Source organism: Periplaneta americana, chromosome 10 (genome assembly GCF_040183065.1).
Source record: "Periplaneta americana isolate PAMFEO1 chromosome 10, P.americana_PAMFEO1_priV1, whole genome shotgun sequence".
Classification (NCBI taxonomy): Eukaryota; Metazoa; Arthropoda; class Insecta; order Blattodea; family Blattidae; genus Periplaneta; species Periplaneta americana.
Window position 1 is genome coordinate 85,131,070 of NC_091126.1, and position 20,043 is coordinate 85,151,112.

A 20,043-nucleotide genomic window follows, 5' to 3' on the forward strand; every position below is an offset into this window, starting at 1 on the left:
TGTGAAACAAAGCCCTAGATCATATTTCTATATTTTATTGCATATAAATCCTCATAACAATACATAAATATATTTTTATTTTTCACTTGAGCTCAAGACTAAATAATATGAATGATTATAACCGGAGATAATTTGATCGAAGGAGGTAGTGCACGTGATTTTTTAGAAAAAAAATCTTAATTTAATATCTGTGTAAATATTGATTTTTATGGATAAAAATGTAAATATACACGGGTTAAATTTCTTTTAGTGTTAAACATGTCCGAAAATGTAAAAAAAAATCGGAGTTAGCAATGGAAAATCTTGATCTTTTGGAATGCAATGGCTCTTCTACTAAAACAAAAAAATGGAACAGGATAGCTTCATTCCAAATAATAATAATAATAATAATAATAATAATAATGATAATAATAATAATAATAATGATAATAGCAGTAATAATGAATTTAAACACCACTGTGATATTCTTTTCATTGTTCTGAATTTCAGAGTGCTACGTCATACACAGTAGTGCCACAGTATAGTATATAGTCACGAAGCTCAATACGTAGGAAATATGCATCCATAGATAGTTGCTAACCAATAGGATCGGTACTGTCGCCTCATCACATACAATGTGAAACAATATACTGGCACAGTCTGTTGTTCCTAGTACCCTCATCAACTCAAGCTTCGTGACTCTATATACTAGACTGTAATAGTGCTCAATCAGTATGGATGTTATTTACAGTATGTATTATAAATATTTTAATCAAATTGCTGTACTCAAGATTAACTTAAAAACCTTAAGCGATGGAAATATTTTATAAACAGATATAAAATTAGCTCGAAGATTTTACATGAAAATCCGCCGTTAACAGACGAATGTTTGACGTTCTGCATGCAGAATATTGTCCTCCAAGCAAAAGCACTCGTTTGTTTAACTCGCTGTAAATCGGAAACCAGTAACTATTTTGTGTTGCAATAACTTTTAAAAGTAATTTTCCTCGCTTTGACCCCCCTCTAAAGTGAAAAATATAAAGTTTGTCGCTGATCAACTTTTGAATGTCTAAATGTCTATTTTGAACAGATCACTTCGAAGTTAGTATTCTTTCTCACTTAAGAAAAAAATATTTTGATTCTGAATTCTTTTTATCTGCTTTCTTTAGACACTAACCTAACAATCATAAAAATTACAGCGCGATTGACTGATTATTGTAGGAGCTATGACAAGAAATGTTTTAATGACGCGGGAAATATTATTTCTTGTCTGCTAACTGCAACCGGTAGGCAGAAGTTTCGTAAAAAGCATAGATTTCAATGTGGCCATCAGATGTAGCGAACAAAGCGTACAAAGCATACATCGCTTACATAGCGTAGCGCTCTGTGTGGCCTCTGCATTAGACCTTTAAAATGGTTTGGAATCAGATTCTTCCATTTTTACTACTTCAAATACATGTAAAGGAATATTAAAACACCATTAATTCAATACCCGCATGTACACATTATTGTACAGTAGGGTGGAGTGAATCTATATATGAAATTGTTTTTTTTAATCTGTTTTCTAAATGTAATAGTTGCAAAAATCTGTATTTTCACTTAACTTACGAATGTGAAAACTATGGAGTTTCTATATTTAATTTTTGAGGTGCCTCAAGGGCTTTGAAGTTTCTTAACATCATATTTTTTTTCCTCTTTGTGTATTTGTTCTATTATTTTGTTTTTCATTATATAGCTAATGAATTGCTGTAAAATCACATATTTAAATTTTATTTGGAAGATTCTAAATTGGGGTTGCAGTATACAGTATTTTTTTAGAGAATCCAAAGGGACAAAATATATAGTATTTTACATAAAATATGGCAAAAATTCTATTTCAGCCCATTTATTTTTTTAGTTGGAATTTATTCTTGTTTTCTTTTTCATTTCTTTCTGAGTGGTAACTAAATCAACAGGTCCAATTATCATCCTTCTATCTCTTCTTTGCTCTAGTAAAACATTCTTTCTTGTTTTGGAAGACGGCGGTATTTATCACAATTAGGCCTACAGTATTAAATTTGTTTTGCATTTGCAACTGCATATATCAAATAGTTTGTTTGCTTCTTCTTTGAATTTCGCAATGTTGTCATTTTAGTTGTCGTCACTATGTCGTTTCTTACAAAGCTTCATTAAGTTTGCGTTTTTATCATGGTAAGCACGAATCAGTATACTTGTATGGCCGACTTTCGAAATGTATGCCTTTACCTGGATTTCCTTAGTTTTGATAGAAAATCTTTCTGAAATCTTTCCAACAGTATATTCTTTTGACTTGAAGTCCGATTTTAATTCATTTTTTGACCCATAGACAATATTTCATTACGTCATGATCAGAGACCGGAAGTTGAGGCATTATGAATCATTAAAATAGGCAGGAAAAAAGGGATCATAAATAGCTAAAATAGGCAGGCAAAAAGGCATTATAAATAGCTAAAATACGCAATAAAAGGCAATTACAAAAACCTTGCACTAGACCCACAACCTTGCACTTTCCACAAATGGATTTCGGCAGCAAGAAAAGCTTTACACAAGTCGAATGCAAATTGAAATTTTCGACTCGATGTTGCAATTACTGCTGGAAGCAAAGAAATCTTCTTCCCAGTAGCCTTGGAAAGTGGATTTTTGTCTTTGGTTGTACTGATATGTTGCGATATGAAATATTTAGCTAGCTACAACAACGTCGCAATGAAAACTGAAAGAAAAATAACCGTTAAAAATAACGTTAGACCTGCACTCATTGTTGCCTTGCCAAATAAACACAAGCTATAATAAAAACGCTTACTGTTATACATTTTTGCACGGCAGCACTCACTGTTGCAAAGAGAATATGAACTGACTGAAAGAAAATTGTATACATTCGGTGAAGTCACTTTCATTGTAGCGGTTATAGAAATAAATTAAAATATACCTGTAGGCAATTTTTAATAATAAATTAATAAATAATAGATGAATAATCAAATAAAGGCAAAAAAGAACGTTTATTTTGTAAATTAGGTGTTTATATTAAAAGAGGCAGAAAAGGGCAACATAAAACTGTGACGTTTCAATCACAAAGGTATAATTCGTGTAGATTTACTTTCAAAATGACGATAGATTTAACACATTTAAAAAGGCATTTTGTCAAAGTTCCGGTCTCTGGTCATGATAGATAGGTAATTGTGAAGGGTTCAGCCCCTCTGGCATTGCGAATATAGGGTAGAAGATCAGATTTCTTGTATTAATATTAGAGATATTCTGATTTAAATACTCTGCAACATAAGAAGAATGAATTGTGATTATTTCCAATTTTTTTGTATAAATTGAGGTTTCTGTGACACTTCAAAATGAAACAACAGGGGACCAAAAATATGCAGTGTCTTTTAACATGTATTTTTTAACATGTTCCTGGTATCCTGTTCAAATTAAATCACTGAAAAATGTTCTCTCGCTAAAAAGCCTGAATCTCAAAATTTTGTGAAAATTTCAAAATATGTTGCTCTTGGGGCACCTCTAAATATTAAGCTAGAGAAAATATATTTTGCATTGTTCTTTATGATATCACCCCACAACTTTTCCCTGGTATTACATTTTGATTCCATAAACTTTATGTTTTCACTCCACCCTATTGTACAAGTTATTGTAATCGTGCATTATATAAGGGACAGGACGAAAGAGTGCACGGAGGGACCCGAGAACCGGACATGTGGCTAGATAAGCTGGCCGGCCGGGAGCATTGTTTTCGACCAAGAAAGCGATTAGCGTTATCGCAAAATATATGCGTGTTCGCCAACTCAATTCAATAACAGGGCACGGCGCTTCGAGGAAGTGATATCCACGTCACCAATGCTGTTCGCGAGGTTCCACTCCGGTACCGGCAGGTTTCCATCAAGATTACGAACACTGATGCTTATACTGCATAAAATGTTAAATGTTATGTTTTATTTAACGACGCTCGCAACTGCAGAGGTTATATCAGCGTCGCCTGATGTGCCGGAATTTTATCCCGCAGGAGTTCTTTTACATGCCAGTAAATCTACTGACATGAGCCTGTCGCATTTAAGCACACTTAAATACCATCGACCTGGCCCGGGATCGAACCCGCAACCTTGGGCATAGAAGGCCAGCGCTATACCAACTCCCCAACCAGTCGACTACTGCATGAAGGATCGAATAGAATGAATTGGCCATTTGTAAAATTATAATCCATTTTCAGAGTTAACAAAAGGGAACCAGTGTTATGGATGTAGTGCGTAATTTTTCATTATTCATTTACCACGACATAAAACAGTTCCATTCCTTTATCATATTGTGAATGACATTCCAGTTTGTGATTCATTTGCTTGAACTATCATTCAAAAGACATACGTAATATAAACTGTAGTTTTACAGATTACAAAAATAACTTTTCTTACAATCACAAGCAAAATCTTAAAGGAAACTTCACTCTTTAAATCTCCCAGGCATTGTACAAAGTTTTCTGCAATATCTTCATTATTGATTTAGATTTTAATTTGCGTAAGTGTATTATGCTCTTGCTTCGCAAATTCAATTCTTTCAATATTACAAAACATACATTCACTGAATTATATGAGTAAAATGCACGAATAGGCTATAAAAATTGATAATCGTATTTGGAGAGAATGGACGACGTGAATATGTATATGTATGTATATAATATATATGACCCGAAATCAGAATGGACAATAACTTACTGGAGTTATGAAGTAAGGAGCACAAGACGGGTTTTGGTCCCTTTCCTGAAAGAAACTAGGGAAAGAGGTCAGTTTGCAAAACTGTGTAAAGACAAATTGAAGGGTTCAGAGCCATAGTGAGCCAAGCGCCATTTATTAAAAACGGAGAAAGCAAAGGTTAAAGTTAAGTAAATACCATAGTTTAATGAAGATTGACATATTATTGAGTTTTAATGTGTATATTTTATATTACTTGCTATATGTTTCCATTGAATTATGGCAATAACTTCATTTTAACCCTTGTTTTCTACGGTTTTAGTAAATGGCGCTTGGCCCATTATGGTTCTGAATCCTTGAATTAAAGATTAACAACTTGATATTTAGTGTAGAAGAAAGTCTCGAAAGCATTAAGGAGTCGGAACAGTGCCGTCGTGTGACATTTTGACATAGGGATTCGATTTTTTAAATGGTTAAAATACAGTAGTCTGCTTTCGTTATATGCGGGAGTTGCGTTCCTGGAAATAGCTGCTTATTGATGAATGTTTGAGTTGAATTTTCAAATTTTATTTACAATTTCCTTGTAGCATAAGTTATAAGGATATTTACCGGGCCGAAGCCTGGCCGTGTTTACATAAAACACGAAAGATGAAAGTGCATAGAACGAGACTGACTATACTGTGGATAATACAGTAAATCAAAATAAGCTTCATAGTTTTCTTTTAGATTTAACAATATTTCTTTAGGAAGCGAATTTGCTAAATTGCATATGATAAAGCATACTCAAAAAATTCAATTTGGAATTTTCAGCAAGCTTTTGAATAATATCAACTCTGATAATGCGCAGGATTTCTTACCCAACCAAGATCTTTCAGATTGAGGATAATTTTCAGCAGCAAAATCATCCATGCGGTTCCAAAATTCCTTGATGTAATTTCTCAGTCCTTGCTTGTACTCCTCGAAATTATGAATTTTGTTTTACAAAAAGCAACATCTGTTACTTTTTTAAACAAAATATCAGAGTGTGGAGAGATTGCAGCCAATAATATTAGCAGAAAATAAAATCAAAATCCTTCAGTAAACTTAAGAGCCCTCGTACACAAACGACAGTTTCGTAGTCATTTCACAATCTTCATTATCCATGATTGATTCATTAAGCATTCCAACTTTGATGATTTAGAGAAAAAACGCGAAAATACAGCAAGATTAGTGAAGATCACTTTTACTTGTTTCATAAAATTGGCAGACTGAGTTAAGACGAGGTTTAATAAATATACGTAGCTTACACAAAAATCGCTGACTTAGAGTGGCTGCGAAATGTTGCATGTAAATCATTATGTTCTCCCGCCATCCCAGCCTCTCCATTGTAGGTTTGAGCAATAAGTTTATCACTGCAATCAAAATCTTTAATGGCTTTGAGAGAATGTTCAAGAAGAGCATTTGCAGACTATCCTAGCTGACACCTGTTCCTTTTTAAACTCCTTCAATGGTTGTTACATATCGCAGAAGTGAAGATGACTGTGATTTCATATAATGTCAGAGCTTTCGTGAGCTCTCATCCAGAATTAAAGCTACGAACGGTGTTTTACAATCCTCTTTCCCAATTTTATCATCCACGACTTCGCCCACTGAAAATATCAAGTCACTCTGAAAATTCTGAATTGAAGGTGAAATGCCACGAAACATAGTGGAGTATTCTAATTATGTTTCCAGTAAACTGTCGTGCCCTGCAGTCTCATTCAATTTTTCTATAAAACTGCCTTTATTCTTTTAGGATGTACTTTCGTCATGCCCTCTAATGCAAGACCTACTTTTACAAGACCCTTATAGAATGGCCAAGAATTGTTCTGTTCTCTCGAACAAGTTCGCTGTGCTTTTCAATAGAAAGCCTAATATTGATCACTTAAAACAAAATCAATTAATTTTGAAAGATTATCCGAAATGTGATGGAATTACATACCAACTATATTTTAATTATTATAATTCTTTGTTTTTTATGTTTTATGCCATAGAACAAATTATATACCTGTGTGTGTGCGCGCGTGTGTACGTGTGTGTGTGATCATTGCCGTAACGTCGATATATTGAAAATTATGCTAATAAAATATGACTAAAATAGCAGAGAACAACATTGTAAGTAAGAAAAGAAATGTTACTTTCAACTTTTCACTTGACAAATCACCATCGCATGTGCGAAATAAATGAGATTCACTAAAATAGAACATATTTTAAAATTTAAATAAACATGTAGCCCAACGAGGAATTTGAGTGTAAAAATATGGATTAGCGTCTTTCTCTTGGGTAGATCTTCGACCGTTCTCTCTTCTGTCGCATTTTATAATCTTCTTTCTCACATCCTTGGAAACGCCATACCCAAAATTTCACAGTTTTCAGAATTTGCCGAACAGTATTCTCTGTCATAGCTGATTGGAGTCCTGGTTCCCACAATCGTACGATGTTTCCGCCGGACACCTTCAGACGTATATGTTACAATATTTTGTAAAATAATTGTGGTCTGTCGTACAAAGCCTAGGCATACATACTGAATTTTGCTATTATCCTAAAAGCAATAGTAAATACTTTTTTTGTTTATTTACCAAAATCCCCGAGAAACGAGAGAAAATTACTGGGATTTCTAATGAACGCCACTGTAGGCCTACATACTTCGTATGGCGAGAAAGTGAAAGAAGTGTTTTTCCTTCAGAAAATATACAATATCGAGAAACGTATACTGGGAACAAAGGAAGATTTTCGAACAAATCAGAAAATAAGAAATTGAGAAGTAATTATTCAAGAAGACAAAGTATGGGGAAACAGGGATATGAGTAATATAAGTTTTCATTTAAAGACAACACAAAAGAGTGTAAAATGAATTATTAATGAACATATTGATAATGATGGCTCCGGATATATACTTGCCTGTGGAATTTTTTTTAATTCTCCTTAGTTATCAGCGTATTCCGAATCTCAGCGGACCGGTGGACAACAATGACGTCACACTGCAGTGAAGTAGGAACAAAATTGCTGGAAGGTTCAATGGCTAACATGGCGGCTGTACGAATTGTTGTATGCGCTACGCTAGCACAAGATTTTGCGAAATTTCCGTACTGTCATCTCGCTCAAAGAAAAGAGAGCACGAACAATTTATTTCTTGAACCAGTAGTAATAACTGGTCCGTTGACATGTTCGTTCACAAGCCATTAACATATTTTTTTGCGTTTTGCTCATTACAAACAACACAGCAGAACACACCACCATGACACAACAATCATTCGTCTGCCAATTCCAGTCCTTTCCAAGAACCAATCAGATTAACTGATTGAGGCTGATGGATACTGCCACTACCTCTGCACGCTGATGGAAGTTCTGCTACAGCGCTGGAGCATCAATGACGTCATCGCTAAAATTCGGAACACCGTGATACTACCAGCGTAATCCGAATCTCACCGGACCGGTGGAAATCAATGACGTCACGCTGCAGCGAAATAGGAACAAAATTGCTGGAAGGTTCAATGTCTAACATGGCGGCTGTACAATTGTTGTCTATGCTACGCTAGCAAGATTTTGCGAAATTTCCGTACTGTCATCTCGTTCAAAGAAAAGAGAGCACAAACAATTTATTTCTCGAGCTAGTAGTAATAACTGGTCCGTTGACATGTACGTTCACAAGCCATTAACATATTGTTTTTACGTTGTGCTCATTACAAACAACACAGCAGAACACACCACCATGACACAACAGTGCACGATGTCAATCGTCTGCCAATTCCCGCCCTTTCCAAGAACCAATCAGATTAACTGATTGACGCTGATGGATACTGCCACCACCTCTGCACGCTGATGGAAGTTCTGCTACAGGGCGTGGTGGGAATATAATGGTGTAGCAGACTGTTGACTCACACTCGTTTTCTACTGCGCATGTCGTCACTTGGGAAGCAGCAGCGGCGCGCTAATTCGCACCGCAGTGCTCGAGGAACAAAACAAACAGCTGTTGTGTGTACGTGCACGGTGTTAATTCTTTGTTTATATATATATATATATATATATATATATATATATAATATATTATATTGAATGTTATTCTTGTATCAGTAATGCTATTAATGTGACACATGCTATTAGTATGCCTGGATGTGCAGTATCTGGTTGTTTTGAGTTACAATCGAAAAACAAAAGGAACTGACGTAAAATATTATAGGTTTCCGAAGAATGAAGACTTGGCAAGACAATGGTTGCATGCTTGTAGAAGGGAGGATGAAGTCAATTTACAGTACGATGAGTTTTCTCTCTTGTTACTAAATTTTATTTGCTTCGCAACTCATTTGCAAAATATATTTTCATGTTAAACTTATTGTTTGACTTATTCCATAGATTGCTTTGAGGGAAAAGAAAGGGGGTAAAAATCTTAAGACTTAATGTTGTTTCAGCTCGAATATGTTCACTTCATTTTGAGGAGACAAGTTACGAAGTACCTTTAAAGTAGAAACTCCTAAATTATGACCCAAAAAGCAGTCGCAATCTGAAAGTAGACGCTGTACCCACAAAAACTCTGGCGCAGTCTTGCTTGAAACGAAAATCAACAGATAATCTGAGATTGAACAGATGTGAAAAACGGAGAAGGAGAAAAGAAATTCATGACATCATTGCCAATAGTTCATGTACTCTTCAGGCCACTTCAAAACCAATTCAGACGAACATGTATCAGAGGATAGTGCATTAGACCTAAATAACGAAACGTGAGTAATTACAACATTATAATAACTATTAACTGGTATGTTCCTGTGTATCATATTGTTAACATTTTTCACATACGAGTCGCTCCGCAGAAGGGAATAATTTTCTCATAGTTCTTCAAAACTTTCTAAGCTAAAAGGACTTAATTACATGTCTCATAAAATGTTAAAGCTTTAGTATCTTTTAACAACTTCCAGACAGAAAAGGCTTCATTAAATGGAAGGATTCAATTGTCTCGAATGTCAATAGAGGAGCAAAAAAGGCGTCAATCAATGGGCATAAACTAATTATTTTCTCGCTTAACCCTAGCATTGTCACGGTTGGGAAAAATTTGCCCACCCTTTTTATTTTCTAATTTTTTTTTTGAATTAATGAAATCTGACAGCTTTCACCTTTACTCTATTTGTCTCTAACATGATAAGTATGCACACATGTGTACTGTTTTAGATTTAAAATATAGCAGACTAATAATTTGAAGTATTTGTTAGTGGACAGATTTTACCCACCCTTGGCATTTCATATGACTTACACTTTTATAAACATTTTCTAGTTTGAATTCTGTGATTTTTGTCCATTGTTGTAACTGTTTGTAATGCCGTTAAAGTCGTTTACTGTTTCAATTCTCCACTTTACCATTTACTTGCAGTGTAGAAACTTGAGTTGGTAAATTTGTTCTTTCTTTATTGGTGTTTATTCAAATCTAGTTGTATTCAGGGATACAGAACATAGACATGAGTTGTTTTGTGGATAATAGCAGTCTTAATATTTTGGGTGAAAGTGATATAATAATAATAATAATAATAATAATAATAATAATAATAATAATAATAATAATAGGTAATAATAATAATGTTTTATTTTCGCTGGCAGATTTAAGGCCATAAGGCCTTCTCTTCCACTCAACCAGCCTTAATCAATACAATACATATTTAAATTACAAATATTTACACTACATTTAAAAATATTCTCCAGCAATATTCTTCAGTTTTAACGACTAGTAGACTTATAGTGCTATTGGAAATTGATTTACCGGCGGGGTTGAAGAAAGAAAGTGGTAGTGAGGAAGATAATACAGAAGTGGTTGGTGAGGGTGAATCAAGGTCTATTTCAAGTACTAGCTGCTAACAGGAAAGCCGTTCACATTACGAAAATTAATGTCAGATGTGGAAATTGTGGACTTAATTTGTGTAAAAAATATTCAGATATTAAAATTGTGTGCAGGAGCATTTTACTAAAAGGAATATGCAGAATCACTGGAATGAAAAACTGATGTGTGTTTTTTTAAGTAATGTAAAACTGTTGACGATGAAACTTTATTGAACGTATTTGAGGAGCTCGGAATCAAAACGCGTTAAGTCCACATTTTATCGAGAATGCGTTTTTTTTTTTTTTTTTTTCGAATTTGCCTTCTTTTAGGGACACGTGACATTTGTTGCAATTCACATTTTCAGCCTCTTTAAAGCCAGCCTGAAATCGAAGGTCTGATTCAAAACGTATTCTGTCCATCACCCTGAATGGATCAAACCGAGTTGAGTCCATGAACTTAAGATATCTTCTAACGAAAGCAGTACACCAGAATAAACGTAATTAATTCGATACTTGCCTTTAACAAATGTTCATTATTGACCCTTTTCTAAAGTTTGCTTGTTGCTACCTTTAAGTTCATGCAGTAAGATTTAAAAGGACGGGTTTATTGCCTGGAATCTCTATTTAAATCTCCACGCGCAGACAGTGAATTGGTGGTGTGCGGTAAGTGGCATTTAAAGGCAGGTGGAGGTCGTTTGCAATAAACATGGGTCTTTTACTACAAATTGTGATATTATACTCATAATTTGGTAACAGTTTGAACAGTATGTTAAGTTTCGAAAGACTCCAGTACAAAACATTGTTTGCACTCCCACGTTGTTTCGCTTCTTTTTTGTGAGATTTACAAACTTTGCAGGTTCTCCCTGGCTTCTTTTTCTGTGGGTGGTAGGTATATGACGGGAGGGGGGGGAAATAAGCCCAACAGCTTGTTTGTAATATTGTCGTCGTAACTCCAGCACCCCCTCCCCTTTCACTAACACTTCAGTTAGACAAGGTTAACCCTCTATAAAATGCCTGCTTCCAGGTCAAGTGTCCACACCTGTGGAGTAACGGTCTGCGCGTCTGGCTGCGAAACCAGGTGGCCCGGGTTCGAATCCCGGTTGGGGCAAGTTACCTGGTTGAGGTTTTTTCCGGGGTTTTCCCTCAAGCCAATAGAAGCAAATACTGGGTAACTTTCGGTGCTGGACCCCGGACTCATTTCACCGGCATTATCACCTTCATATCATTCAGACGCTAAATAACCTAGATGTTGATACAGCGTCGTAAAATAACCCAATAAAATAAATCCAGGTCAAGTCGAAGATTTGTACAGATCCTTTCCTTCCTGGGTTTGTTCCCTTCACGGTCTTATATGCAATTACGCAGACATTGAAAAGCTCAAAAGTACCATAAACATTATATTGAAGAAACATTTCTGTAGTTTTTTTTACGTATTTTCCCATAATGGAGAAGGGATATAAGACTTCATTCTGACGCTGACTTGACAGTCAACCCACAACATAACGTTATCGTACTCTATTACGCCCTTCAGTTTCACCACTGTTTATTCCCCTTCATTGTTACCCTTTTTCTTTTATGTTGACCATGTGAATGTTGTGCTTCGTAGACAGACCTTTTCTGTCATGTCACTTTACTGCCAATAACTCTTACAAGACCTCGATTCTGACTCCCTTTCTTAAACTTTGTTCATTCCACTTGGGATGCAGGGCAGAACTTCAATGCACTTTTATTCAAACAGAATTCTGGAAAACATTTCGCGTATATTTAGAGGAAAATAACTCCTCTTCTTCATGATAGATCGTTTTACAACATACAACAACCCTCTATTTAGACCGCTTGAAAAAACTGCATTTGACATCTTGAATGAAAACTGTCAATAAAAGTCGCAGGGTCACAAAGACGTCATGTCTAGACGGCTATGCTTTGGGAGCGCATCACGTTCCTGCCAAGACGTTAGTAGGGAAGGGATTAGTTAATACAGCTTCTTGGTATTTATAATCAATTAACCTGCCTCACTTCCAAAACCTTACGGAGCTGAGCTGAGCTAAGCTAGCAAGCTGCGAGAGAGTCTGCAATGCTTCCCGCGTGACGTCATCACGTAGTAGGAGAACGGGCGAGGCTGCGCACTGCTTCACCATTATATTCCCACCACGCTACAGGGCTGGAGCATCAATGACGTCATCGCTGAAATTCGGAACACCGTGATGCTATCTGATTGCTCAGCGCTGAGATTCAGAATACTCTTAATGACTACAATGATGAGTCACTTCTCCCTGCGATTTCGGATGAGTTTCCCAAGTACTCTTGTTTCCCTGCCATTATAATCTCATCGCGTTCGTTCAGTGATCGTCATATCGTCATTTCATTGTGTCCGAATTCTGTCTGCAGTTTAAAAGAATAGTTGAATAAAGAAATGTAATTGCATAACAAACAATAATTGCTAAATAATTAGATGTAAGAGAAACGTTTTTTTAATGAAGACATGGCATGTATACTACTCTGTGCTGCTTCCAACACAATTGCTTCAAGAGTCTAACCTTCTAGGTGCGCTGAACAAGGCAATCTTGCATTACATAACAGCAGATAATTACTTCCAAAGAGCAGGCGGTGTACAGTGGTAATGACTATTTTTCCCTTACGTACACACAATCCACTGTGGCCAGGTTATTGAGACGTCCTCTCCTCCTTGGACATGCTCTCGTTCTGGAAATGACTTTTGATGATCGGAATCGTTTTTGTTGAAATATTAATGTTTCCTTTGTCTTACTTTCATCCAAACATTTTAAACGTTCAAATATAATGGCTATATTAGATCATAAGCATATGACAAGAGTATGATGCTTCCCAAGTTTCACAAGCAGATTTACTTGTAAAAATTAAGTCTGATCTTTGTTTTAAAATCGGAATGTTTGCGACGTAGGCCTATACGAGTATGTTTGGACCAAGGAACCAAACCTTTCGGACTCATGTTTTTATTTAGTTGGTTTATTAAACGACGCTGTATGAACTACTCAGTTATTTAGCGTTGAAATAGTATTGGTCAATATGAGGCCGAGGATTTCCCATAGATTCGCCTCACGGTTAGGAAAAACCTTGGAAAAAACCTAACCAGGTAATCAACCGAAGCGGAAATCGAACCCACACCCGAGCGCAACTCTGGATCGGCAGGCAAGCGCCTCAACCGACCGATCTACGCCGGTGGCTCCAGACCCATGTTGATTAAACATTTTTTTCTATACATGTGAGGAAGCCATACCTGACGTTTTATCTACATTTTAGTTACACTGTATATTACGTAGGCTGTTACATAATTTTAATAATCATGATTTCTTTACTCGCACAAATTTGAATTTTACATTTAAGATTTGTGTTACATTTTTAACATAGGCTTAACGTCTCATGAAATACGTACCTAGTAATAATATCTTTCTATTTATTTCCGGTTTTAACCTGTAACAGATGACCAGGATTAGACATGTTTAGTTTCGCCTATGGCTGAATGGAGTTGAAGCGTGAAGAAAAAAATATGCTGCTCTGAAATTTCGCTTGTTTCTTAAACATTCATGTGCTGAGGAGTATGAAATGTTACAGCAGCCTTGTGGGAAATATGTTCTACCTCATAGTATTATTCGGAAATACCTCTGCGGTGGCTAAGTGGTCAGACCTCCAGCCTGTCACGCAGGCGGCTCGGGTTCGAGTCCCAATCTGAAAACTTCATAGTGACACTTGTGGCGGAGAAGGTCGCAATCGGGATTTTTCTCGGGGTTCTCCCGTTTTCCCCGCATTTTAGACATCTATATCTCTCCGTCACCATTTCTTCATTTCGTTATCATTCCATAGCATTCCCCGATCGTTGGCTGGCGACGCAAGGAGGGGGCTGGTCCTCTAGGATTGCCTGCTTGAAACCTGAGTACTCTGCGAATCTTAGTCCAGTCAGCCGGTGTGGGTTTGGGAATGCGTCTAGCTTCAGGGTTAGCGCAGTAGATCGTAACAGGTCGCAGTGTTGCCAATAGTGTCCCCCTCCCGTAAATTCAATTCCATTCCATTCCATTATTCGTAGGTATGTAGATAGTACAAAATGTTCAAATTTGGAAGGCAATAAACAATCATCATCAAAAGACATAAGTCCCGGGGCTTCAACCAAAGTTTTTACGTACTAACGTCGCACAGTGTTCCTTTTTCACTATCTGGCCGCGCAAAATACAAAAATTGAGTATCACATATTTTCATGCTTTATGGAGTTTTTAATTACTTTAATATCCAAGAATACCAGATTTTTTATTTAATTTTATTTATTTATCTATTTAACTAGCTAGCTAGTGAGTACAAATTACATTTATTTTATTTATTTAACTAGCCAGCTAGTGAGTACAAATTACATTTATTTTATTTATTTAACTAGCTAGATAGTGAGTACAAATTACATTTATTTTATTTAACTAGCTAGCTAGTGAGTACAAATTACATTTATAAAACAAAAATGTTTCTAGCCACTACCGTAAGAGCGAGGCTCGTGTACGGTTTGGTCTTAGTCAATAATATAACATAAAATTTACAAGGACAGTTTACTAAATACAGCAAGTAACTTAATTCAAACCAATACATACAACACAAGAGCAAGAATAAAGAAGAAAGAGAAAAAGAGAGAAAAATACACATTTAATATAAATTGACAATCCGACAGAAGCCAGTGATATTCAATGAAAATATTAATATAGTCGGCAGAAAGAAAAGGTAAAAAAATACATTTGTTAATATTATATATCATGGATAATTTTACAAATTTCTTTTTTTAAAAGCTTCAATTTTAAAATATTTCAAATTTGGAAAATGGTTTGTAATTTTATTATAAAGTCTTGGGCCGAAACTAGCAACATGTTTAAGAGCTGCACTTGTATGACATTTAGGCTCAGTTAATGGAAAAGTATACTTTTGTCTTCGAGTACGATATTCATGTCGATTAGATTTATATTTTATTTGATTTATGTGATAGTAAGTTAGTAAACTATATTTACAAATTTCTTCAATAGGCAATACATCAAAATCTGTATAAATTAAATTTGTTGGGTAATCCATATTTTTGGTCAGACAAATTTTTATTAATCTTCTGTGTAATAAAATTTGTTATAGTTAGGCTTATTTGTGCAGCCCTTGTGTTGCAAAAGAAGTCAGAAGTATGGCGTTTCTTATCGCATATTCGGCCTGAAGCCGAGCCCATAATTTACGTTCGATAACTGTGCTTGAAAGGACGTGTTTTTTCCGACGTTTTTCATCGGTTGCTGGTGGATATGGGAGACCAAGATATGTGCTATGTTTGTGATATTTCTAAAATCCCACACAACTTACTACTTTAAAGTGAAGTTTGCTTGAAAACTGAGAAATTATTGCTATTTTAACTACTAGTTTTGAAAATGTTTACACCCGGAAATTTAGAATTGTCAACGATTGGTCAATTTTTTTTTTTTTTTTCAGAAGACTAAAGCCAATATCTTTTTCTTTCTTCTATATAAAACCTAGCTGCTACTTTTTGCAACTTTGCCTTTTCTTCAGTTTTATTACTCTCAGAAGAGGGATCGCGGAACGATTTTTTCATGTTTGGCGCCATTCAGATGACAAATCAGAAAGAAGTGATAAACTATTTAACTGTTTACTGTAAAATAATGATTTGAAAACTTACAGATAATCCGTTTTATAGATACTGTTAAGATTGTTAATTTTGCTTTCTTGTCATCGAATCCTTAGTAAATTCCAGTCACAAAAAGGAGTGGCTAGAGAGAAATTTGTTTCATATGAATAAAATACAGAAAAAGTTTCCATAAGTGGCTTGTCATCCGATGCTGAATATGCTTCTCGCAGGTGCGGTTTTTCGGGTGAAGCTCGTGAAGCGGCACTTCACCTGTTTACTAAGCGCAGCTTCACTTATTTACAAGTATTTTAATATTTTATTTTATTTCACTTCATTTTTGTCTTTTAAGTTCTGCGTTGTGATATGTTCTGCACTTAGGTATTCTGCATTATGGAACACTATTCCCATTGTCACTGCTGGTTGGCGCAGAGTGGGGAAGGGTGACAATTGCAGCTATATCCCTCTTTCAGAGGTAGAGCTTCTCAATTTGCGGATTTGTTTACGGGTAACCATGGCAACGAACCCTTGTGAGATTTATATAGAGCCTGTTTGCGAGGGTACTTGAAACGCTGACAAAACATTTCTCTTGTAGCTGTATTCTTATAGCCTCCTGGCTTGGCTCTTTTGAATGGAAAATAACGGCACACGAATACACTGAGATAAAATTCCTTGTCTTTCACAGTGTTCACGCTTCTTTGTATCTGTTAATTTCAATTTGTGAGACGTGTGAATAGAGTGACTGTGTTATGTCTTGTTGCTAAAACGATATTTTAGAAGATTAAGTTAACTAAGCAGTTATTTATTTTTTGTGATAGTTTTATAATTATTTTAAATGTGGTGACTCAAATATTTTTATTAACAAGGAATGTATCCTATAAACGATATAGTGTGTAGCGTGTTACAGACACCATTTTCGCGATGGACTGAAGGGAAACCACCGGCGTGGCTCAGTCGGTTAAGGCGCTTGCCTGCCGGTCTGAAGTTGCGCTCGGGCGCGGGTTCCATCCCCGCTTGGACTCATTACCTGGTTGGTTTTTTTTTTTCGAGGTTTTCCCCAACTGTAAGGTGAATGTCAGGTAATCTGTGGCGAATCCTCGGCCCCATCTCGCCAAATACCATCTCCCTATCACCAATCTCATCGACGCTAAATAAGCTCGTAGTTGATACAACGTCGTTAAATAACCGACTAAAATAAAACAAATTGTTAACGGGAAAACCAACACTTGTTATTAATATATCGGCAAAAAAATTGAAAAGAAAAGGTGCAAGATCTTACATCAAACATTTTAACCCAGATAAGACTGACGTCCTATATATAGGACGGAACGTTTTATTTTTTTAACATTGCTGTGTGAGATTTTCATAGTCGGCAATCATGATACCATAATCCTTATGTGTTATAAATTGCCTCCAATTTTTTTTTTCTTAAATTTAGTCTGCCATAGTCATTGTTATTAACATATTTGTGCGAAACGTCCGGTGTCCTATATATAGGACGTCAGTCTTATCTGGGTTAAAAGTGCGTGGTACAGTGAATATCAGTGGCTGTGCGGTAGTTCTTATTTGGAAAAATTATTTTGTTGGCCCTGTTTGTTAGGTGGAATAAAAAAAATCGGCATGGAAATCGGATGGATTTTGTGAAGACAGATTAAATTTTTGTCAGATTTTTTAAGGCTAAAGAAAGGAGTAAATTTTCAGGGCGGAAATATGTTAAGGTGTCAGAAGGTGAACTTTTTCAGAAGTACAAACAATTACTTTTGAAATACGTGACTTCATTTTTATGCAAGTTAACACTACATATCAAGCCATTGAACAGCTTCAGTTTTTGCTCTTTTGCCAATACTTCAAAATTTCTTCAGTATTCAAATATTTTTCCTTCATTACCGTCAACAAGCGTTTCAGTGGAGCGAAGTTTTTCTGCACTCAACCGCATAAAGACAAATCTTCGCAATTCAATGGCACAAGGGAGATTAACATCAGTGGCGTGCATCTCTTTTCACAAGGACTTGCTACATGATCTGATTGAGAAACAGCCATTTCATGACGACATCATTGACAAATTCTCCATCCGTAGAGACAGACGAATCAACTTAATCTACAAAAAATAGGCAAGTCGTACATCATGTCCCTCAATAAAAGAGCTTCACCAACTTTTCAGGTTGCGAGCCGCCACTGGCTTTTTGTGTCGTCAGATCGTGTAATAAGCAGTCTCACAAAGAAGACGCGAAAGAGAAGTGGACCTATACTGTTTTCGCTGTAAGAAAAACCCTAATGTAAACATAAGCACGTTGCTGTCATACCCGTGATTGGCTCCCAGTCGAAACACTCACATGGCGCAGGAAAATATAGTTCGTATTTGGAAACTATGATCTTGTATTATTTGAAAATAAACAATTGAATTCTAGTTGTTAATACAATGAAACATTTAACGTCACTCATATGTAAAACGCTATGTAAAAGAAAAGCTACTTTTATATTTTGTTATGTACTATGAACGCGCATGAATACCAACAGTAATACTGAGGTAGTCTGTTCTTGTAACAAGGTGGCGTCACTTGAGCTCGTAGTTGTTAACGTAAGCACGTGGTACTGAAGTATGGCTTCTGCATCCTCAACTGTCATTTGTGAAGACATAAGATTTAAAAAAAATGTAATTACAGTAATTATAAAATAAATGTTTCCTAAGCAAACGAATGCATAGTAATGAGGTTAGGCCTACTTGACGAGTAATGGGAAATGCTTAACATGAAACAGAATGTACAACAGTAGGCGGGAACACGTACTGAGAATCTATGGCGCCAAACAGCGCCCAATGAAGCCTGACTTCAGTCACGTGCTATTGTTTACATTAGGATTTTTCTTACAGCGAAAAGATTATATATTCAATGAAGTTCTTGGTTTATCAAGACCCCGCGCCCGCTTCAGGAACTTAATCTGAAGCTTACAACAACATTGAAAACTAAATATTATTGAAAACACTTTTAACACTGAATTACAATAAAGGAAAAATTAGTAGTGACAACTGTGCATTATTAGTTTACGTTATGTTATCTTCCCCATTACTTTGTAAGTACTTGTAAAATTTTATTCACAATTTATAATAAAAAACTAGCTATGTCATAACAGAAAACACTGAAGTGATAAATGTGTGGCACACCCCTCAAAATAAATGTTTGATTACATCACCACCCTCCTTAGAAGGACCATATAAGTAATACATAGCTGCAGGAATGGCACGCGCCTCACTGCGACTGTAGAGGTGAAATCATTATTGTGAACATATAAATATAGAGAATATATAGGAATACACTCACGTGTATATACTTTTAATGTATTATCCATTTTGTTATGAAACATTAAAATTTGAGGCACCCACTACTTTCTGTATGGAAAGAAAATGTAGGCCTACTTATTTACTGATTATAGTGAAATATCTTACTTGATTAACATAAAGCAAACTATGTAAGCTAGTGTTTTTATTAAAATATTATGTCATGTGTGAAGTTAAGAGTGCAATTAAAATAAAAATTATAATGTAACTGACTTCTTCCATGTATTTTACTTATATATTTCATAAATGTAGTGATGAAGACCTGAAGTCCTACAGTGTTGTTGCCAATATAGAATACCTAGCCTGTATGTCTGTGATTGAGAGTTAATATTAAGCCTAAATTGAATTCGAATCATGTTGATATGGATAAATAAAATGCTTAACCTATGTACAAATTGTTATTTTAATGTTTCTACATCATTTTAACATTGAATAGAATTTTGCGCGGCCAGATAGCGTAAAAGAATCACTGTGCGTCGCGTCGCTGGAATTAATTGTGAAGGAAGATATGAGAAAGCTGTCAGAAATTTTGAACATTTTTTACATGTCGTCCATACAGGAAAAATGCACATCACATTTATGTT